At 39.8% G+C, this 23,299-nt stretch overlaps 1 long non-coding RNA gene across 1 annotated transcript in view; it reads left to right on the top strand.

Annotated features, from left to right (window-relative positions):
• LOC103890431 (uncharacterized) overlaps positions 1–1,198 on the top strand; it is a 165,250-nt gene extending 164,052 nt beyond the window's left edge. Inside the window, exon 10 of the long non-coding RNA XR_008511022.1 lies at positions 1,033–1,198. This is a non-coding gene — a long non-coding RNA (uncharacterized LOC103890431). The remainder of the gene's footprint in view (positions 1–1,032) is intronic.
• The last annotated feature ends 22,101 nt before the right edge of the window (positions 1,199–23,299 follow it).

Raw genomic sequence — 23,299 nt, 5'->3', positions numbered from 1 at the left:
ATTTTGGTATTTTCAGTAGAGACAGGGTTTCACCATGTTGGCCAGGCTGGTCTCAAACTCCTGACCTCAAGTAATCCGCCTGCCTTGGCCTCCCAAAATGCTGGGATTATAGGCATGAGCCACAGCGCCCGGCCAGAAATTGAAATTTAATGAGTTATTGTAGACCTACGTACTTGGGTTTCTCCTGATGACCTGGGGGAACAACATAAAGAAAAATCAAAATTCTTATTTTTCTGCTCTTCTTTGAATGTAAAACTCCTGACTGAACCATGTGGGTAATGGTTTCCATATAGATTCACATGCATGTTAGCTTACCCTCAGCCCATCCCTGATCCCCTTCATCCCTGAGATTTACTCAATCCCTGAGACACACTTAGTCACTCCTCCTCTGCCCAAGTGTAACTTACTCTGATCCCCACCCTAATCCTGACCCTACCCCATTCCTGAGCTTCAATGCATTTCACAAACTTAACCTATATCTTAATGGTGAAAATCCAGAATGCAGTTTAGATGTGTATAAAGATGAAGGTGTTTGTGGTATGTTATTGAATAATTTTTTAATTGTATTTTTAAAGTTTTCTCAAAATTCAACCTGAAATTCTTATTACTATGTCAAAACTGCCATATCAAAATACTTTCTTTATTTCTGCTTTCCTCGGTTATTACCATTTTTGATACATCAGGGATTCTTCTGTATAATTTGGACTACATGTTTAAAGGAACATATCTGACCTCTCTGAATTTTGTCCTTGGCCTATGTGATGCCATCAACAGTGAGTTGACCTGAGATTTAAAGCTCAGTAGAGGGCAGAGCCACTGAAATTAGATGTGAAGACTGCTAAATTTCAGCCAACAGTAGGTAGGTTGGTTTAAAAATGAAGAAGAAAGCAATTAATTAATTCACTTTAATCCTAAACAAATGATATTAATTACAACAAACTCATATCTGGGTTGTATTCAAAATTAGTCAAAATTCAAGCAACAAATTTTAAGAAACAGTTTGATCAAATTTTTTTTTTTTCATGATCACAGGAGTCACAGATTTCGGAAGGACTTCAGTTATTGTTTCTCGGAACAGTGGGAAACACTGCACTGAAACGCTGCTTTTCTGGAAAGCCCTTTTCGTCACAAGTCCCTCCCTTCTTTTCTTTCCTTCCTCTGCAGCCATGTCAAAAATAAAATTCTAAGCAAGTTTCTTTCGAATCTGTGTCTTTTTTCAACTGAGCTTCTGCAATTCTCTTATCTGCTTGCCCAGCTTGGCTCTGTGGTTCAGCAAAGCTTTGTTTCTTAGTTGTCTTACTGACAAAGAGATATTAATAAACACAAATTCTAAACATAGTCTAAACCAATGAATAATAGTTATATCTCAGTGCTGTGACTCTAGGTCTCTGAACTCACCTGCAGTTATTTTCAAGTTTTCTCTAATTGTGAACTCACATGTTAATAGTTTCCTGCCACTGCTCATAAAATTTTGGAATTACTTTCTACAAGCCTTGCTTGAGTTCTCTGATTAAAAATGCAATTTTTTCTAATTATAATATGGTTTTATTTTTAACCCTACCTAATTAGGGACATTTAATATCATCTGTCCTTATTGGGCTATTCAATAAAACTGGCATGCTATTGCTATTTTAGGGCAACCCCACTTTCAGCTGTGCAGCATGTTTATACAACCTACTTTATTTATGCTTTCATTAACAGAAGCCAGAAACTGCTCATATGCTCCTGCAGGAGATGCCAAGGCCCTTCCAGCTCTAGTCCTCAGTTTATAATCAAACAAATCTGGACTTTTTCAGAATAGACCTTATCACGCTTTCAGTTTTTAAATCCTTTCCTGAAATTTCTTATCAACACAAAAGAAATGATACCAAAACAAAACACTGGTAACGTGAATCAGGCAACTGGTTAAAACAGGAAAAGAAGCTGATTGCAGTTTTTACTTTCTACATAATGAAAACTTTTCAACGAATTAATGGACGCCCCTGATTATGTATTCAGACTGTTTTAGATCAAAATTATTGAATATTCCCTGTCTAGTTTGATTTTTATAAACTTTCATTATGGTTGTTCATATGAAAGTATTAGCTTTTCTTTCAAACTGGTTACTTACTTTTTTCTCCTGAGAAAGACTTAATTTTTTCTGGATGATGATTTTACTACCCAAACAAGTTTTTCTTAAATAAAAAAACAGATCACTTGTTTTAATAAAATTTTATAAAAGTCAGTAGGAAAATATATAAATATTGAGGTACTTTCTATTGGTTTTTAATATAGTGATTGAATAGCATAAGTTCAGTGTAAAATATAACTGATAATAAAGCTAAGAGTAGAAACATTTTTCCCAATCAATATAATAGGATGACATTAAAAAATTAAGTATTTATAATGCCACTTAATAATTTAGCAGATCTCCATTTCTTCCTTCAGATCTTTAATCATATTACTTTCAAAGCAAACATGTTAGAAAAATAAGCAGAGTATAAAAAACAAAAACAAAAACAGAACAAAACTAAGTGCAGCCAGGCATGTGGCACACCTGTAATCCCAGCACTTTGGGAGGCCGAGGCAGGTGGATCACTTGGGATCAGGAGTTCAACCTGGCCAACATGGTGAAATATCATCTCTACTAAGAATACTAAAATTAGCTAGGCATAGTGGTGTGCCCCTGTAGTCCCAGCCACTTGGGAGGCAAAGGCAGGAGAATCGCTTGAACCCGGGAAGTGGAGGTTGCAGTGAGCCGAGATCACGCCATTGCACTCCAGCCTGGGCAACAGAGTGAGACTCCACCTCAAAAAAGAAAAACACACAAACAAAAAAACCTAAGTGCTAAAGAATCTTCCTAATTTTCACTCACTTTTTAAAAACTTTTATAAAAGTGTGACATTTCTCAAATCCATTCATATCTTGCTGGCCTCAGAGAAGCTCTGTAACTCCTGTGGAAGAGAATACCATTTTCTGTCAGGTAATGGAAACTATCCACTCTATAATCATCTATGATTTATACAAAGCTTTCATATGATAGTGCTGAGATGCACACCCAGGTCTTCTAATTATGGCTTTCGGGCTGTTTCTTCAAGACTACATTCTTGCTGGCCATGGTGGCTCACGCCTGGAATCCCAGCACTTTGGTACGCCAAAGTGGGAGGACCACTTGAGCCCAGGAGTTCGAGACCAGCCTGGGCAATATAGTGGGAGCTTGTCTCTATGAAAAAATACAAAAATTAGCTGGGCATAGAGGCGCATGCCTGTAGGCTCAGCTACCTGGAAGGCTGAGGCAGGACGATTGCTTGAGCCTGGGAGGTCAATGCTGCAGTGAGCCGTGATCATGCCACTGCACTCCAGCCTGGGAGACGAGCAAGACCAAGTCTCAAATAAATAAACAAAAAGGAGAAATGAGTTTGTTTCCCCTTAAAAAAATTAATTTGTTCAGCAGCAATAGAAAAAAAGAAAAAATATATAAAAAGAAAAAAATTTAAATGATCACATTCTTATCTTTGCATTCATTTTTGAAAAATTGTTTATTTTTTGAGAAGTAAGTAATTATCATGGCCTACATACAAAACTAAGGTTCAGCTATAGATTTAGGTAACTATATTTCTATACCCGCTAATCGTGTCATACTGCAACCTTCTGAGTCAGCGCAGTAGAAACATGTTACAAGTGAAGCAGTGTCAAAGGAAACCCCTGAAAGAAATTTAGATCAGGTCCAAAAATGAACCTGTTATTCCTTGTAATAAAAGTAGAAGTTTGAAAAGTAGAAGGTTGGGTATATTCTATTTTTAAATCCTGAGTGGTTTCACACATTACTTTTGGTTACATGTTTTTAGCCAGAACTTAGTTACATGTTCACATTTAGTTACAAAATTAAAAGCTAAGAAATATAATCTTTAGCTCTGAGGCCATATTCCTATCAAAATTTCTATTATTAAAGAAGTAGAGGACAGATATTGAGGGCACAACTAGAAGCCTCTGCCAGTCTGACATTTTAGTGACCAAAAAATCTCTGTGCACTACTTTTTCACCCAGAGGACATATTCACCTCTTAGGCAAGGGAGACAACCCCCAGGAATTATTCATTTACTACATTTGGCTTGAAGTCCAGGATTGCAGGATGATGCAAAGTGCAGTATTTCTGGATGTTCAGCTGCCTTTCAATTAGGGCTGGATGTGGATCTTATGATCCAGTGATCTATAAACTAAAAGAAATATTTTCTCCATACACCTCTGCCCCAACTGGTATACAAAGATGGGATAGAAACAAAATAAGTGCAGTACGTACTCCCATTCAGGAAATGAAAGAATTGGAAATGCATAAAAATGACAGGTCCCTAGTAATTTTCAAGTCCCACTAGCAGGAAAAATTGGATAAATTCCCTACCCTGACGGTAGAGTTAGTTTGGTTACTCTGTCTTTCAGTTGCTTGTTCTGCTCTCTGAAAGGAAATGCCCTGTCCACTGTTTTCTGCATTTACAACTGAAGTGGGTAGTGGGGCTATGCCCTCCTTAGCAGGCTGAATATCTTTTGAACTTGCTTCTTGAAAATGCAGAGTTTCAAATCCAGGAATTTCTTTAGAGATTAAAAAAAAAATCACAGGCCTTGTGAGCCAGTCTTATAGGTTTTCAGCAACACATTTTCCTCAAAAACTTGATAAGCTTCTGGTGTTTACAGGCAACCACAGAAATGCATATAATCTAGGCATAGTATGATTGAAATCTCTACTATTTTCCCCCCTGCCTTTGATGCTCTGTCTACCTCCACTCCGACCCCCAAATTGAAGTTGTCTGAAAGAAGAGCCTTGTATAGGAAGGCAATACTCTTAATTTGACTTTGCCAGGGTGAAGTTTTGCCACGAGGAAGTTCCTCAGTATCTGCTTGCAAAATGTTAATGGAGATGCCTTAGAAAGGCTGGGCTACAGTCTGTTTTCCTCCATGTTACCTCCCTAGAGCCAGAATCACCTCTTATAACAAGCATGAGTTCATGTCTTTCTTGTGACTTTGGTACAAGAGGCAAGAAGCAGCTGACTAATATTAATATTATTAATTTTTCTGATTATTTCCACTTGGATTATAAGCTCTGTTAGCAAATGGTTTGTATTCAAGATTTTGTGACAGTTTTACAAAAACTTTTTAAAAATATAAAACAAGCATTCCTAAGTTTTAATTCTAAAATATCTGTCCTTTTGATACCAATCACCCAGCCACCAAGCTAATACTACACATTTTTAGTTTTGTTATAATACTGCCCTGATTCTAGGAATAAAATTATCAAATTATCTACCTGTTTCAGAAACAGAAATCCTTCTAATTATCTCAGGCAGAAAAGGATTAAAACCCAAAGAGGTAGATGCTTAATAAAGTTTTTGATGAGTAGGAGAAATAGACTTTAGGCACAATTGACCTCTATGGAAGCTCTCACCTCCGACAGAAAGAAATTATAAGGCTTCCACTAGAGATACTGAATTCAAGAACATACCCCTGTACCTGCGATCCAGAAATCAGGAAACCAAATTAAGAAGTTACCCTTGCTGCTGCCACAATACTTTATAACATCCATAGAGCTGTAATGCTGATGCAGAATACCATGCTTCCACAATGTTGCTTGCCAGAAGAAACAGTCAAAGCAACAGGAAAGTGGTCTGCACCTACTCTGCCTTCCAAATCTCTTTCTAATGCATCTATTTCATAGAATTTAATTCACATAAAACTCGAGAAGCAAGTGAATCTTGGAAGTGTTGTCACTTTCAGCCTCTGCAATAGATGAAGAAATACCTAGAAGAGTATAGTAATAGATGCTGACTGCAAATTATCCACAACAAGCAAAGTATGAAAAAGCTTTAGATAAGATATGAGAATCATCAGCAATAAGATGGTAATTGAAGCCAGTGGAGAGCATGTGATCAAGGGGAAAATGTCACTGGAAGAAAAAAGTGTTGAGGATAGAAAGAATTCAAATTAAAGGAATGATCAGAGAAAGAAAAGCTCCTCCTGCAGACTGAAATGGGAAGGCCAGAGGGAGCTCAGAACCAAGGTTTGAGAAAAAAATAAAAAAGAAGAAGAAAAAAATGCCAGAGAGAGAACAAGAACAAGAAGAGAGGAAGAGGAAGAGGAGGAAGAGAAAGAAGAAGAATAAGAAGAAAAAGAAGAAGAAGAAGAAGAAGAAATAATAATAAAACAGGAGAGTAAGTCCAAGAGAAGGGAGGATTAAAAGAAAGAAGGGTAACAACATGGTCAAAGAATGAAGATTTTCAAATCCAGGAATTTCTTTAAAGATTAAAAAAAAAAAAAAACACAAGCCTTTGTGACCCAGTAAGAAAAGGATTAAAATGGGTACTGGGTTAAGTAACAAAGACATAACCCCAGTGATGTTGTTTCATTGGAATGATGGGAGTAAGAGACAGACTCAGTGAGCTGAAAAATGAATGTGATGTGAGAATGAGGAGGTAGGCAGTGTCAATGATCCCAGCAATAACTCTGCCCATAAAACTACAGGGTAGGTGTAGGATATTAGCTCAAAGTAGATTTGGATAAAAGAAGATAAATATATTCTTGCCTTTTTTAAGATGGGAGGTAGTTGAGAATATATAAACATTAAATGGGAAAGACAAAAGAAGGGATTGAGAGGTTGAAATGTAGAAAACAAGAGAAAAACTAATGAAAGGTGATTCTTGAGGGCAGATAATGGAATTCAGAGCAGAAGTAAAATAAATGACCTTGCATGGCGTGATGGTTAATTTTATGTCTCAACTTGATTGGATGAATGGATACCCATATAGTTGGTAAAACATTATTTGTAGGTGTGTCTGTGAAGGTGTTTTTAGCACGTGAATCAGCAGACTGAGTAAAGAAGATCCTCTCTCACCAATGTGGGCGGACATCATTCAGTCCATTAAAGGCCTGGATGGAACAAAGGAGCAGGGGAAGGTCTCTCTCTTTCTCTCTCAGGGGAAGATTTCTCTCTCTCTCTCTCTCTTTTTATTTCTTCTTTCTTTTCTCTCTCCTTGAGCTGGGACATCCATCTTCTCCTGCCCTGTGGATGTTGTTGCTTCTGGTTCTGGGGCCTTTGAAATGTGGTACTTACGCCATCTCCTCACTCAGCCCCGCAGACCTTTGGCCTCAGATTGGGAGTTACATCACCTGCTTTTTAGGCCTTTGGACTTGGACTGAATAATACCACTGTTTTTTCTGCATCTCCAGCTTGTAGATGACATTTCATGAAACTTCTCGGCCTCCATAATCATGGCCAATTTCCATAATAAATCTCCTCCTATACATATGTCTACAGATACTCTATTCATTCTGATTCTCTGAAGAACCCTGATGAATATAGGTGGGAAAGAGGACAGCTTTCCTATTGTTGCAGGGGAAACGGAAATGAATGGGTTCAGATACAGGTAAGATTGGATGGTGAGGCATGAGATGAAGAGAAAATCACTGCTGATTTCTATTTTTTTCATACATGAAAATAGAAAAGGTCCTTTGTTATATTGAAGACACATGTAGTGAGTTGTAGGATCCTTGAAAAGTTGAGAATATTTGAGTCTATACTTATATAGCAGATCAATAACCTTCTGGTGAAGAGGAGCTGCTTGATATTGATTAAAGTCTTTCAGTCACTAGTTGAGTGGGAGAGAGGAGATGCTGAGAGTGTGTGTCAGTTTCCTAGGGCTGCCATCATAAAGTGCCAACGGGATGGCTTAGAACAACAGAAATTCATTGTCTTACATTTCCGGAGGCCAGAAGTCCAAAATCAAGATGTTGGCAAAACTATGCTTCCTCTTGAAACTGCCATTGCAAAATTATAACTGAGTCAGTGAGAGAGATCTGACCTAACAAACCTCAACCTCCAGGCTGTACTTGTTCATTCCTGGGCATAGGCTGAACTAACTTCTGGAGGAACTTAGTTTTAGTTTAAAACAAAGACAATAGATAACAGCCCTTTCCTAAAACAAACCTCCTTCTTTCCTGGGGACTAGACTGCCTTCGTAGGACTAATGAATTAGGCACAAGATTAGCAATTATGGGTCAGGAATGCAGCTGGTGGCTACGAGATTTCTGACCCTCCGTAAACTGCTCCTAAGATCAGTGCTTGAGCTATTTTGCAGACCCTGAACTCGACGGATCAACTGGCCCCACCCAGATCAATAAACTGGCTCATGTGATCTTGTGGCAACCCCCGCCCACCCCCGCAACCCAGGAATTAACTCAGTGCCGTAAGACAGCTTTGACTCCCTAGAATTTCATCTCTGAACTGACCAATCAGCACTCCCAGCTCACTGGCTTCCCCCGACCCACCAAATTGCCCTTAAAAACTCTGATCCCAGAATGCTCAGTGAGACTGATTTGAGTAATAATAAAACTCTGGTCTCCCGCGCAGCTGGCTCTGTGTGAATTACTCTTTCTCTATTGCAATTTCCCCGCCTTATAAATTGGCTGTGTCTAGGCAGTGGGCAAAGTGAACCCATTGGGCAGTTGCACTCTGAAGGTGCTAGGGAAAAATGTGTTTCAGGCCCCTCTCCTGGTTCCTGGTAGTTTCTGGGTAGGTGACAGCATAACTCCAGTTTTCACATGATGTGCTCCTTGTGTGTTTGTGTCTGTGTCCAAATTTGCCTTTCTATACAGATACCAGCCAGATTGGATTAGCGTTCCACCCTACTCCAGTATGACCTCAATTTAACTTAACTAATTATGACTTTAAGGATTCTGTTTCCATATAAGGTCATAATCAGGTACTGAGGGTTTGAACCTCAACATATAAATTTGGTGGGAGGGTCACAGTTAAACCCTAGTGATGTCGGAGATGTAGTAGAGTCAGTCATTTGTTAAATACTAATCTCCTAGGGATATTATGAGGATTAAAGAAGGTAATACATGTAAAACACTTAGCACAAACTCTGGAATATAAAAAGTGCTCATTAACTTAGTTAAGAATCCTGGCTTTCTGTCAATAACTAGCAACTATTACTGTAAAAATAATAATGAGTATTGAATATATTCTTTAATTTATTTATAAATTCTGCACTCTCATTTGTGCTAGGCCTTGTGTTCATAGAAGGCATATAAAGATAAAGGAGATTAAAAACAAATATTCGTTGAATGAATGAGCTGACCGTTTAATGAGGCAGAAAGGCATAAAAACAATTATGGGTCAGTGAAGCAAGTGCAAAAAGGCTATGGTGTCCTACAGGAAGGGCTGGAGGACCAGAGATGCCTTTAGCAACAGATGATAGTCAAATGTTTGTCTCTGCCTACATGCCCTGGAGTGGTAGAAGATGGGCACCACAACGCTGATTTTTTTTTTTTCACAATTACTTCATAGAAAATAACAGTGAGTATGCCATCTCCCTCAAAACTATGGTAGCATGTTTTTATCTTGACAGTTGCCAAAAGCTAAGGAATTGATTTTTCAAGTTTAGAAGACTTAAGTCAAAACATGTATAGCTCAGAGGAAGAATTTAGAGTATTAGTAACAGAACAAGTATATTATCGTAAATAATATTTGATGAGGATACTTATGAAGTGTATCAAAGTTTAAAAGTTGGACTTGTCATTTGTTCCTTTGTGACCAATAGAAAGTAGAGAAAGAACTCACTGGTCACAAGTGTCTTTGGTTATTGTCACTCAGGAACACAAGCTGATGAAGGCATTACCTAGGAACTATTTCATTACCACTAGGACAAAGACAGCAAATGTGGTTTATCATGCCCTGACTTCAGGAGTTTCTGTTTGGAAGTGACAACTATCATTTCCACTCTTTCTCCCTTACCATGAAATCCTGTTCGATTAATAGATGGATTTTCCTAACTATAGAAAAGACCTCTTAATCTATAGCTTACATAGGATTTCAGAGGTTTTGTTATTTCCTGAAAATATAAACAAAATTTGAGGTTTTTATTTTTTGCTATGTGAATATTTTTCTGAAGAGAACTGTTCATAGTTTTTCTAGTTTCCCATGAAGCTCATAACCCATAAAAGATCAAAAACAGGCTGGGCGCAGTGGCTCATGCCTGTAATCCCAGCACTTTGGGAGGCCGAGGTGGGCAGATCACTTGAGGTTAGGAGCCTCGAGACCAGCTTGGACAACATGGTGAGACCCTGTCTCTACATAAACACAAAAATTAGCCGGGTATGGTGGCGGGCACCTGTAATCCCAGCTACTGGGGAGACTGAGGCAGATGAATTGCTTGAACCCGGGAGGTAGAGGTTGCAGTGAGCTGAGATCATGCCACTGCACTCCAGCCTGGGTGATTCAGTGAGATTCAGTCTCAAAAAAAAAAAAAAAAAACCAAGAACAGCTACTATAGAAGCCCATATTTGTAAATTCTTGTATCAGTGAACACTTGCATGACAACTTAACATTAATCAGTAAATAGTAGGTATAATCGGGATGTGAGTTGGAGAGTACCCTGCTTTGAAGAGGGACAAGAGGGAGGCAGGCCTTGGGGCTGACTGTTTGTGCCCCTACTCCTGCTCCTGCTTCAACTAGAACATCTCTTCTTTTGTGCGTTTTATATGATAATATTCCATGTTCTCTCTGCCTTTCTCTCAGTCTCTCTCGACAACAGAAATCCTGCTTTAAAAATATTCAGAAATCTGGCTGGACGCGGTGGCTCATGCCTGTAATCCCAGCACTTTGGGAGACCAAGGTGGGCAGATCACCTGAGGTCAGGAGTTGGAGACCAGCCTGGCGAAACCCAGTCTCTACAGAAAATGCAAAAATTAGCTGGGCGTGGTGGCGGAAGCCTGTAATCCCAGGTATTTGAGGCAGGAGAACTGCTTGAACCTGGGAGGCAGAGGTTGCAGTGAGCCAAGATCACGCCACTGCACTCCAGCCTGAGCAACAGAGCAAGATTGTCAAAAAAAAAAAAAAAAAAAAAAAAAAAAAATTCAGAAATCACTAATGTAAATTGGATATGAGAGCACAGTGAGCTGTCTTTAAGAACTTGGAAATGAGGTTGACTTCTGATAGTTAAACTATAAAATCCAAACTAAGGAACAAAATAAGAAATATATGATGTTGGCTGGACTTAAAGAAAGAAAAGAAATAGACATAATCATTTTGAAGAAAGAGGGAGGTTCTCAGGCTTGCATAAGAATTGACTCAGTCCAATCAGTAATATTAATGTTTCTAAATAAATGATGTGTCCCTCAGAAAAGACCGAGGAAAGCACAGAGTGATCAGCAATAGACCACCATGGAAAAACGGAAGTCAGAGGACTTCTCCGTCCCCAGTCCTGAACAGAAAAACTTGTGCAAATGAATCCATCAGACTGGATTTGTTGGACTTCAGATTCTGTCCTTCTCTCTGGACTCTTCTGTCTGCATCCAAAGAGAAGGGATTTTCCTATTCATACTTCTGGCTCGTCCCCAAAGAAAAAGGAATTGCTAATCACTCTGCCTGGGGGAAAGGGGAAAGGTGTGGAAAGGACTCAAGGAGAAAGTGGAAAAGCTGTCTTTAAGCATGACTAAGAAAGCCCAGTGGAAAAGGCAGGTTATGAGGTGTGGCAAAGATGGAGGAAAAGTCATTCCAGGTAGAGGGAAAAGCTGTATGCCTGCATAGAGGCATGACAAAGTTTGGCACTTTTGGGGCGTGGCAATCCTTTTTGCCTAGAAATTATAAAAGAAATGAAAAAAAATTAAGGGAGAGAATGGTGGGGAATGAAGCTAGAAAATTAAGCATTAAACGAGTGGTGAAAATAAGTGATAGTAAAGAGAGTCTCTCATGATTTCTTAATTTAAAATAGAGAAGGGAAGTGAATAAAAAATTCATTGTAAACATTAGTGTGCTACAGTACTTTGGCAATGGAAATTGAGGGAAGGAAGTGTTTAGGAAGTGTTTATAAAAGGAAATGTTTATAAAAGAACAGTATAGTGGGACAGATTAGAAGTTGCTGATGGGGAAGAAGGATCATATAAGGTGAGTCTCTACTATGATATTAATTAATGAATTATAGAAATACAGGGATGATCAAATTGGTGGGGGAAGTCTATGAATTCAACTTTGCATATATGGACTTTGAGAAACTTCTGAGAAAACCAGGTGAAGCTGGTTCATTGTCAGTTAGGTAAAGGAGTCTGTAACCAAGAAAAAGGTGTGAGCAAAAGATAAAGATTTGTAAGTCACTGACATTCAGTTGGCAGGCTAGGTGACAGAAACGGAAAAGAGAGCCAGAGAGAAAATACAGATTGAAGAGAAATGAATCATTGTCATTGCATAACAGCTGAATCATCAGATGGGATTCTCTGGTCTGTCTACTAGTTGTATTTTTAAAAGACCTGGGTAGGGCTGAATTGTCCCAAAAGGCAAGGAGTAATCTCATTAGTGTCCCTCTGGCAAGGGTGGAGAAGGTAAGTTTGCTGGTCTTTTTTTCTTTTCTTTCAATTCTTCCCATCCTTTCGATTCCTTTTGCTTTCAATGCTTCTCTCTCCCCATAATACCTGCATCTACATAGTGCTCATTACCTTATTCCAAAACCATTCTTTGCTTCATAGACTGTATATTTTGAGGGTCATGTCCTGAACAGATAAATGAATGAGGGAGTCTGGGACAATTTTATTTTTCTTTTATGATTTTAAACTGCCTGAACAATTGATGAACCTACATTGACACATTCTCACTAGAATCCATAGTATACATTAGGGTTCACTCTTGGTGTTGTGCATTCAATGGGTTTGGAAAATTTATAATAAATATTTACGTATATGTTTGTAGCAAATATGCCACTCTGGTGGGGAATGTTGATAACAGGGGAAGCTATACCTGGGTGTGGGCAGTGGGTAGATGGAAAAATCTCTGTACCTTCCACTCAGTTTTGCTGTGAACTGAAAACTGCTCTACGAAATAAAACTGTTATAAAAAAAAATTAAAAAGTAGCTAGGTGTGGTGGCTCATGTCTGTAATCCCAGCACTTTGGGAGGCTGAGGCAGGCAGATCACTTGAGGTCAGGAGCTCGAGACCAAGCCGGCCAACATGGTGAAACCTGTCTCTATTAAAAATACAAAAATAAGCCGGATGTGGTCACGGGCACCTGTAGTCCCAGCTACTCAGGAGGTTGAGGCATGGGAATAGCTTGAACTCTGGAGGCGGAGGTTCCAGTGAGCCGAGATTGCATCATTGCACTCCAGCCTGGGTGACACAGTGAGACTCTGCCTCAAAAAAAAAAGCACTGGAAAACCAAAAATTGAAGTGTAACTAATATTTCTAGAAATCTGTCAAACCCTCACAATTGCTACTATTCAACCCCAACAAAGACCAATTCAAAAATGGGCACAAAATTGAGACACAGGAGGAATGGGACTTGGCCTCACTTCCAGGAACAGGTAGGTTTCCCATACATATCCTCTAACCATCACCCGCACTGGTGCCATACTACATCACTAAAGACCTTGCAAACTATGTGAGGAACCTAAGATAAGCAGCATTCCACCAAATCTTACCTAAGGAAGTTAACCCCATCACCCATCTGCAGGCAAGACCAGGAGACTGACCAATTCTGACCCTTATCTCAGTCTACAACTAAAATCCCTGCCTGGGGTGGGGGGGTTGTCTGCCATTTATTGATTATGTAATGTACCTACTAACATGATTTCTCACTGCAGCTGCACACTCTGCACTCCAGTCTGCACCTGTAATGACATTCGCATACCTCTTGTTTCTTCACGTCATTCTTCTTAAAGCACCATAAAGACCTGCCCTTCGGGAGCCAGCCAGGGAACTCTTGCTCTTATGCTATATCCCTTGCACTGAAGCATAAGCCCCAACAAAGCCTTGTCTGGGAAACTTTCTCAGCCTCCTGTCAATTTCTGTTGCCTGAGAGCCTAAGAACCCATGGTTGGTACTGAAGGTTCAGTTCTATTCATTTTGTCTTCTTGTTTTCTGTTAAATAAGAAAATTATTTCCTTATTAAATAAGGAAAATCTTGGGTTAGTACTTTATCTTGCAGTCTACAGAATTTTTGAAAATATATCTAACGTTCAAAACAAAAAAAGATTAGAGTAAAATTGCCAATTATGGCTATGCTTTAGAGAATATTTTTCTACTTGGTTGTTCATTATCTTTATAGACTTAGCTACTGGTCAGGGATCATTATGCTGACTTCACACCCACACAGACAAAGCAAAAAACATTTGTTTTTTCCCCTTTCTTTTGGATTTTGAAGCCGCCAGAGAGGGTTTATTCTTTGTGTATATAGAAATATTTGTTGATGACTAATCACTATATTTTGTTGATTAAACTAGAAATTAAGGTCTTAAAAAATCATTTCCTGTATATTATCCACAGTTCTTGGATCCAGGAATATTTTTTTTTCCAGGTATGTTGGGCCTTTTGAGCTAGTTCACAAAAACATAATTTTCTAGAGTGCTTAAAAGTCAAGAGCTCAAAATTCTATTATTATTTTTAAAACATTTTTGAGTGATTATGTTTCTGGATGTATTGAAAAGTTGCATTTCGTTTGTCTTTAATTTATAGGCTCAAAGAGTTATTGAACTACTGATTGAGAAACAAAGTAAAGGACAATCTCTTGTTCCTTATTCCAAAGAAATATTAACTGTCCAAGGGAATACTAATCTGACTGGAGCCAAATTTCAGACATTGTTGAGGCACACTTACCTGTAAATGGGGTTAAGATATTATGGCATATTAAAAGGTCCTCACTGGGTGTGGAGGCTCATGTCTATAATATCAGTACTTTGGGAAGCCAAGGTGAAAGGATCACTTGAGGCCAGGAGTTTGAGACCAGCCTGGGCAACATAGTGAGACTCCATTTCTACAAAAAAAAAAAAAAAAAAATTAGCCAGGTGTTGTGACATGCGCCTGTAGTCTTAGCTACTCAAGAGGTGAAAGGATTGCTTAAGCCGAGGAATTTGAGGCTGTGGTGAGCTAGGACAGCGCCACTGCACTGAAGCTTGCATGACAGTGAGACCCTGTCTCTAAGAAACTAAAAATATATATTAGCAGAATATTTCTTTTCTATTGTACCACCTTACAGTGTGTGGTTCATTTATGAACACAAAACCAGGAATAGTTTGGCTTCTCTTGATTTGAGGTTTATTCAGTTCCTATAAACAATGAGTTACATTGCTAGTTATGTTTCTGTTTTTCCTTCATTCTATTTTATAGCATTTGGGCAAATTTAATAGTGTCCCAGTATTTTGGAGCACCAGCAATAGGAGAAATTAAGTCATGGAAAATTGTAATACTCTAGATCCTGGTAGAACTATTTCTAACCATTATTTCTTGGATATCAAGACTTTGGTTAGTAATGCTATCCATAATAAACTGTGGTGAGAAATAAATATTCTTTGAAGGTAGAATAGAATTGAAGGACTTACTTTTAAAGAAACTGAATCATGGATTTCAAGTTTTTCATCTTAAGAGCTACCTACATGGCCCATCCCCTCTGCTGTTGTGTACCATTACATATTAACTATGTGATTGCATTCAATAATGCACTGCACATATCAACTGAATATTATTGACTTATGGAAGACACACTAAATATACTTTTTGGGGTTTTTTTGAGACAGAGTCTCGCTCTGTCACCCAGGCTGGAGTGCAGTGGTGTGATCTTGGCTCACTGCAACCTCCGCCTCCCAGGCTCGAGCGATTCTCCTGCCTCAGCCTCCTGAGTAGCTGGGATTACAAGCACGCACTACCATGCCCAACCAATTTTTGTATTTTTAGTAGAGACAGGGTTTCACCATGTTGGCCAGGCTGGTCTCGAATTCCTGACCTCAAGTGATCCACCTGCCTCGGCCTCCTAACATGCTGGGATTACAGGCGTGAGCCACCGGGGCCTGGCTAAATATACATTTTTTGAACAGTGTAGTGAATGACCACATGGAAGTAACAACCGTGAATTAGATTTGAAAGCATGTATTTAACTGCAGTCTACTTTAGCACTTTCATGAAAGTTCACTTCTCTTGTTAGGATGATCATCACTTTTATTTGTTAAGCAGGCAGGGCAATGTATGTACGACTATATTTTATATTTTAACTTTTCTAATACCACTAATAGAAATTTTTATCTCGATTATTTTTCGAAAGGATTTGATTTATATGCACAAAACATGTGCAAGATAAGAATACCAAAACAGAAAATCAGAGCAAAAGGAGAAAAGAAAAGAAAAAATACACAAATTTTATGGTATTATATGTAGTTGAACTTTACAGTTGTTTCAAAGCTTCCTGATATACAAGAAAATAAAAAGGAAAATGTGATTACTTACAACAGGGCTTCTTACTTCTTATTATATAATAGCATAGACAAAATAATGTAATAACTTTAAGAAACATAGGAAAAAATTATTAATCCTGGGTTCCAGCTAACCTGAAGGTGGAAAGAATCAGTGTTTGGGCACACTGGTAAACACTCTGGGGTCTACCTGTGAGCCATGGTATCATGATTGAAAAAATATAGTTTGCGTTACCAGGAAAAAGGGCACCTCTTTTTTCCTCTGGAGGAAAAACACTTTTTCTAGGTCTACATTCTAAAAGGCTACATTTATCACTTTAGTTAGAAATTAGGATAGATTTCTTAGATTTGGAGTTAATTTCTACATACTTGTTCACTTTTCTATTTATTTATTTAAGACAGAGTCTTGCTCTGTCACCCAGGTTGGAGTGCAGTGGCAGGATCTCGGCTCACTGCAACCTCCGCCTCCCAGGTTCAAGCAATTCTCCTGCATCAGCCTCCCCAGTAGCTGGGACTACAGGCACCCGCCACCATGCCCGGCTAATTTTTTGTATTTTTAGTAGAGACGGAGTTTTGGCACGTTGGCCAGAGTGGTCTCAAACTCCTGACCTCAGGAGATCCGCCCTCCTTGGCCTCCCAAAGTGCTGGGATTACAGGCGTGAGCCACCACGCCCGGCCTACTCATTCACTTTTGATGTTAATTAGTATAATGATTTGCCATTAATAAATAAGATTTTTGTTTACACTATTGTTTGACTTTCACTGTTTCTAGGCAGAATCTTATCCAATGTGGCAGGTTACAGCATCACCCAGTTTTCCTAAGGAATTTCTTGGAGTAAGAGACATAGGGTTTCCCTCCCTGCCTTCTAATAGAAGACACATAATTCCCCTTGGGGAGCATTAAGACCAGCTAGTTCTTCAGCCAAGGCAATGATGCATTAAGTGTGTGCTCTGCCCTTCCAAAACCTATGAATGGTTCAGAAGGGCAGGTCACTGCAACTTGGTGCCTGCAGGAAAAGGAGACAAATTTTCATGTAAATATAGACTTTTGCATAATGATATGCTTGCTTCCAAGTTATGCAAGTTGTAACGGGCAGTATTTTGGAAACAAACATAGGTATAATCAGCTACTAAGAAACATAAGCGGAATATGTGGAAAACGTTTTTCTCCTAGAGGGCCTGGTGAGGGGCATGGAAAAGAGCTTTTTAAATGCGGGGGATACCAAATCCTGTTGCCATGAAGGCTGTAAAAAGTAAACAGTATATACACTCAAGGACTTTTCTTTAAAGACTGTGAGTTGGAATGAGAACAGCAGATATCACAGCCAACTGTTGCCATGAAAAGCAGAGGAACTGACCTAAGCCCAGAAAACTCATGCCAATACGTAGCTTGACTGAAAGTTGAGAGCGTTCCATTGTAAGTGCTAATATTTATTAGGTAGATGATATTTCTTCCTAGGCAAGTTTTGAAATGGTTTGGCTTGAAATAACGTGATCTTTGTCTAATTTCTTCAAAAATAAGTTGTCTGGTGAATTAGAAAACAATTTCATCCATGTAGAATATCCACTGCTTTTTATGGATCATACTAACTTGGCTGCATAAATCACTACATTGTGTAGAATTGATTTTCAGAGTGTGATGGGCTGAAATATGCTTCCCCCCTCCAAATTCATATATTGAAGTCCTAATCCCCAGAACTTCAGAATGTGACTGTTTTCAAAGATTGGGCCTTTAGGCCTGGTGCAGTGGCTCACGCCTGTAATCCCAGCACTTTGGGAGGCCAAGGTGGGCGGATCACCTGAGGTCAGGAGTTCAAGACCAGCCTGTCCAACATGGCAAAACCCCATCTCTACTAACAACACAAAAATTAGCTGGGTGTGGTGGCACATGCTTGTAATCCCAGCTACTCAGGAGGCTGAGGCAGGAGAATTGATTGAACCTGGGGGGCGGAGGTTGCAGTGAACCGAGAATGCGTCACTGCACTCCAGCCTGGGCGAAAAGAGCAAAACTTCATCTCAAAAAAAAGAAAAACAAAACAAAATAAAAAACAAAAGCAAAAACAACAAAACAAAGATTGGGCCTTTAAAGAAGTAATGAAGATAAATAAAGTCATTAGGGTACGTCCTAATCCAATGTGATTGGGGTCTTTATAAGAAGAGGAGATTATGACACTGACACATGTGAGCACAAAGGAAAAACCACGTGAGGCCCAGGTGATGAGGTCAGGAGTTTGAGACCAGCCTGACCAACATGGTGAAACCCCGTCTCTACTAAAAGTACAAAAATTAGCTGGGCATGGTGGCAGGCGCCTGTAATCCCAGCTACTCAGGAGGCTGAAGCAGGAGAATCACTTGAATCTGGGAGGCGGAGGTTGCAGTGAGCCGAGATCGATCCACTGCACACCAGTCTGAGCAACAGGGTGAGACTCCCTGTCAAACAACGACGACAACAACAACAACAACAACAACACGTGAGCACACAGTGAGGAGGCAGTCAGCAGCAAGCCAAGAAGAGGGGCCTCAGAAGACACCAAACCTGCCAACACCTTGATCTTGAAATTCTGACTTCCAGAACTGTAAAAAAAAATTTTTTTTCTATTGTTTAAGCCACCAAGCTTTGTTGTATTTTGTTACGGTAGCCATATAAAACTAATACACAGGTGTGAAATATGACCTAGTAAGTGTTTTCTGATATTTAAAAGAATTGTTTCCAATACATCTGCGGTAGAACATAAAAGTCATGACTTTCTCCTGAAGTTGGCAGAAGATCCAGAGCTCCTCAATTTAAATCAGAAGGTTCTCCCTGACTCACCTATAGGTTCCTTCAGAAAAGGAGCTAAACCATATTATTGTTTTCTGTGCATTTTCTGGGCAATAGCAAGAGACTGTCCTCTATTAGATACTCCTGCTTTAATTATTTGATTAAAGTAATTAAGAATAAAATAAATAAAATAAAATAAATTCTGTAAACTATAAACCAAGAATCTTGCCCTCGATCTTAATCAGGAATTTAGAAATAAATTATTGAAAGGACTTATTGGATGTGGGGGTATTTATAAAATGAATCATTAGTTACAGACATTTAGCCTGGGGTGACTAACAAGTCATTATCCTAATCATTCACTCTGGGTAATTCATTTGGTGGCACTGAACATTAGTGCACAGTTCTTGAAACCCTCTTTGCCTTTGACTTCTGGGACGTTGTTCTGATGTCTCTTGACTCTCTGGCAAAAGCTTCTCTGCCTCTTACCCTGGCTTTTCCTTCTCCCATCTCCTCTTCAAAAATGTTGGAGTAACTGTTACACTGAACATGTACTTATTGACAAAACATAACGTTTGTTATGGAAAGATCTTATTTTCAATGCTCAATCAAACCTGAGCCAGTTAAAGAAAAAAATCCTTTAAAATTCCTCTACCCCTGGGTAGATATTGTTGGAGATCCCATTCCTTTTTCCTTAGAATGTTAGAGTCTTAGAAGCTGGGCAATGATAGTGTTAGGATTCTTATTCCTGTTTATTTTTGGTGTTGTCTTTGGTCAGGGTTTTTCCTGTGCTTGGGACTTGGTTGCTTGGACTTAGATCAATCCTCACGACAGCATGGGTTGAGAGGAGAAAAAGATTCCTATTGATCTGGATTTCCAAGTGAAATCCAGCTTGGATCATATACCAGGATTTTACCTATTGCCACATTTGTAAGTTTCAACTTTTACACTCTGCTGTGTGATGCTGGGGCTGGGACTCAGCTAACATTTCTCAGACTCCTTTGTAATTTAGTTTCTTACTAGGTTTTATCAAGGGGAAGCAGTAGAGGAGGATTAGAAGGGAAGAAGTGGGCAGGAAAGAATTCCTTCCTCATTTTTCAGTTCCTACCTTATTACTCCAGCAGCAAGATAAATGTGGCCCTAGTTTCCATCTTCTTTCTGAACTCTCAGTAATACACGATTAAGAAAAAATTACTTAGGCAGATAGTGAGGGTATGGGAGTCCCTGGTAAGGTTTTCCTTTTAATGAAAACCAGCCCCCAAATCATTTTCTTTTCTAACAAAGAGCAGCCTGTAAAATCGAGCTGCAAACACAGACAAGCTAGCTGGAAGCTTGCACTGATGAATGCCGGCAGTTGTGCCAATAGGAGAAGGCTACCTGGGATTAGGCATGTTTAAAATAGCGGCTCCATCTTCCCTTCTCTTTGCCAGTCATTTGTGCAGTAAGGAGCAGGCAACATGGTGCGTGCCAGGCAAAGACTCCATTTGCATAATAAAATTAGGGTGGGGCCTCTAGCTTCCCCGTGTGCTTTGTAAATGTCACACCGGATCCAACTAATCTTTGGGCCCTATGTAAAGCAGACACCCACTCCTCAAATCTGTCTGTAAAATCTGGTGCACTCCACCATGAGCCAGAATTCCCATTCAGGCACCCCCTCTCTCTCACGAGAGAGAGTTGTTTCTTTTCTTTTCTTTCTTTCTTTCTTTCTTTTTCTTTCTTTCTTTCTTTCTTTCTTCTTTCTTTCTTTCTTTCTTTCTTTCTTTCTTTCTTTCTTTCTTTTTCTTTCTTTCTTTCTTTTCTTTCTTTCTTTCTTTCCTTCTTTCTTTTTCTTTCTTCTTTCTCTTTCTTTCTTCTTTCTTTCCTTCCTCCCTCCCTCCCTCTCTTTCTTTCTTCCTTCTTTCTTTTTCTTTTTTTTTTTTTTTTTTGACAGAGTCTCACTCTGTTTCCCAGGCTGAAGTGAAGTGGTGTGCTCTCGGCTCACTGCAAACTCCACTTCCCGAGTTCAAGTGATTCTCATGCCTCAGTTTCCCGAGTAGCTGGGATTACAGATGCATGCCACACACCTGGTTAATTTTTGTATTTTTAGTAGAGACAGGATTTCACCATGCTATACAGGCTGGTCTCGAACTCCTGACCTAAGGTGATCTGCCCACCTCAGCCTCCCAAAATGCTGGGATTACAGGCGTGAGCCACCATACCTGGCCCCCTTTCTCTTTCTTTTGCCTATTAAATCTCTGCTCCTAAACTCACTCCTTGTGGGTGTCCATGTCCTTAATCTTCTTGGCGCCAGACTGTGAACCTCGGGTATTGACCCCAGACAATGAGACCACTTCATCAGCATCTTCTCTACTATGCTCCTTAGAGGAACCAGTAACTGCCAGGCTTCAACCTCTATGCAGTTGGGAGCGTAGCTGCTCGGCTGCACCTCCTGCGCTGTCCAAACAACTGCCTGGCCAAGTCTCCTCAGTTATCCATAAGTCACATGTGGAGAGCTTCCTGCTACAGCTTGGAACACCAGGTCTATAGACCCCCTCCAGTGAGTTCCTATGTCACAGCCCTCACCCTTTTTCTTTGGCTTCTCCAGCCCTAGGGAATAATGGCTGCTTCCTGCAGTTCTTAATTTCCTTTTTGCTCTTTTGACCTTCCAAACTTGTAGAAAAACCTCCCTGAATTAATTCCTCTCTTTGAAAAACTCAGAGTGATTTCTGTTGAGTTTATACAGGTTGTAGGACCAATCACCAATTTCTGAGGTCAGAGAATGACCATGATTGGTTAAGCTTGGGGCATGTGTTCACTTCTGTAGTACAGGGTGTGGTCATTTACTAGAAAAGAGATAGGTAGGGAGGATGGCACTAGTGGATAGCTATGGTGCATAAACTATAGTCATCGTAGTAAACAGCTTTTTATTTTTTCATGGTAAACTAGGGAAGGGAGGAGGGATAATGGTAACTGAAGGAGGAAGTGAGATTAAGTGAGGAACTCTGCATTCTGAGGTAAACATGCATGTTTAAGTGCTGATGGGAAGGACTGATTAGAGGGGAAGTAGTAAAGAGACCAGAGAAAGAAGGTATAATGGATGGTGTTGGGTTCAAAAGAGACTAGGAACCCAGGTTTAGGTTAGGCCTTGAATAGGAGGACGGACACATTTTCTGAAACAGGAGGGAAGGTGGCTGTCATGGGTCCAGGAGCAGGAACATTTTCTAGGTATGACAGGAGGAACATGCTGGAGTCCATCTCTGCTGCCTCTATTTTCTCTATGAAGTTACAGGTAGGTCATTCTCAGGGAGCAAGAGTTAAGAATGGGGCAAGGGCAGAAGTTTGAGGAGAGACAAGGTGTGAAAAAGCCTTCTTGGAAAAGAGAGGAGGAGTTGCCCAGAGAAGCAGAGTGGGATTACTGGGAGTACTGAAGGCATATTTGAACTTAGTAATCATAAAGGTACCAAGCCAGGCACAGTGGCCCTTGACTGTAATCCCAATACTCTGGGAGGCCAAAGAAGCAAAATTGCTTGAGGCCAGGAGTTTGAGGCCACCTTGGGCAACATAGTGAGATTTTGTCTCTAAAAAACAAAACCAAACAAAAGTGTTTTTTAAAAAAAGGTACCAGCTTTCTCTCTTGTGTGACTTTTTCATTTAAATTCTGGTGCATGAGTATAGAGAAAGTATGAAGAAATTGTGGAGAAAATGTGAAGAAAGTGGACGGTTTCTTCCAGAGATTTTACCATAAAAAACAGATAAGTAGAGGGACAAGGGACTTGAAGGTTTTGGCAAAAGAACTATTGAGGGGATAGACCATTGTATTTATTCTGTAAAGGAAGAGAACAAATGACTGAAGGGAGCTAAAGAAAACAGACACAGGCCTGGCGTGGTGGCTCGTGCCAGTAATCCCAGCACTTTAGGAGGCCAAGGCGGGCGGATCACGAGGTCAAGAGATCGAGACCATCCTGAACACGGTGAAACCCCGTCTCTACTAAAAATATAAAAATTAGCTGGGTGTGGTGGCATGCACCTGTAGTCCCAGCTACTCAGGAGGCTGAGGCAGAAGAATCACTTGAACCCAGGAGGTGCAGGTTGCAGTGAGCTGAGATCGTGCCACTGCACTTCAGCCTGGTGACAGAGTGAGATTCCATCTCAAAAAAAAGAAAAGAAAAAAAGAAAGAAAGAAAGAAAGAAAAGAGAGACCCAGCAGACATGTAAAGGACTGGAGAGCCCAAGGAGGTCCAGACGTGATCCCACGAGGAGTTTCAACAAGCAGTCTGGAAGGATAAGAGGCAATGGTCACAGAGCAGGATGTGTGGTTTAGCAGTATGTTGGCTGTGTTTTAGTGATGACCATGAGAATGGCCAA

The sequence above is a fragment of the Pongo abelii genome, chromosome 1, assembly GCF_028885655.2.
Source record: "Pongo abelii isolate AG06213 chromosome 1, NHGRI_mPonAbe1-v2.0_pri, whole genome shotgun sequence".
In the NCBI taxonomy this organism is placed as follows: domain Eukaryota; kingdom Metazoa; phylum Chordata; class Mammalia; order Primates; family Hominidae; genus Pongo; species Pongo abelii.
This window is presented reverse-complemented; position numbering and strand designations above follow the sequence as displayed.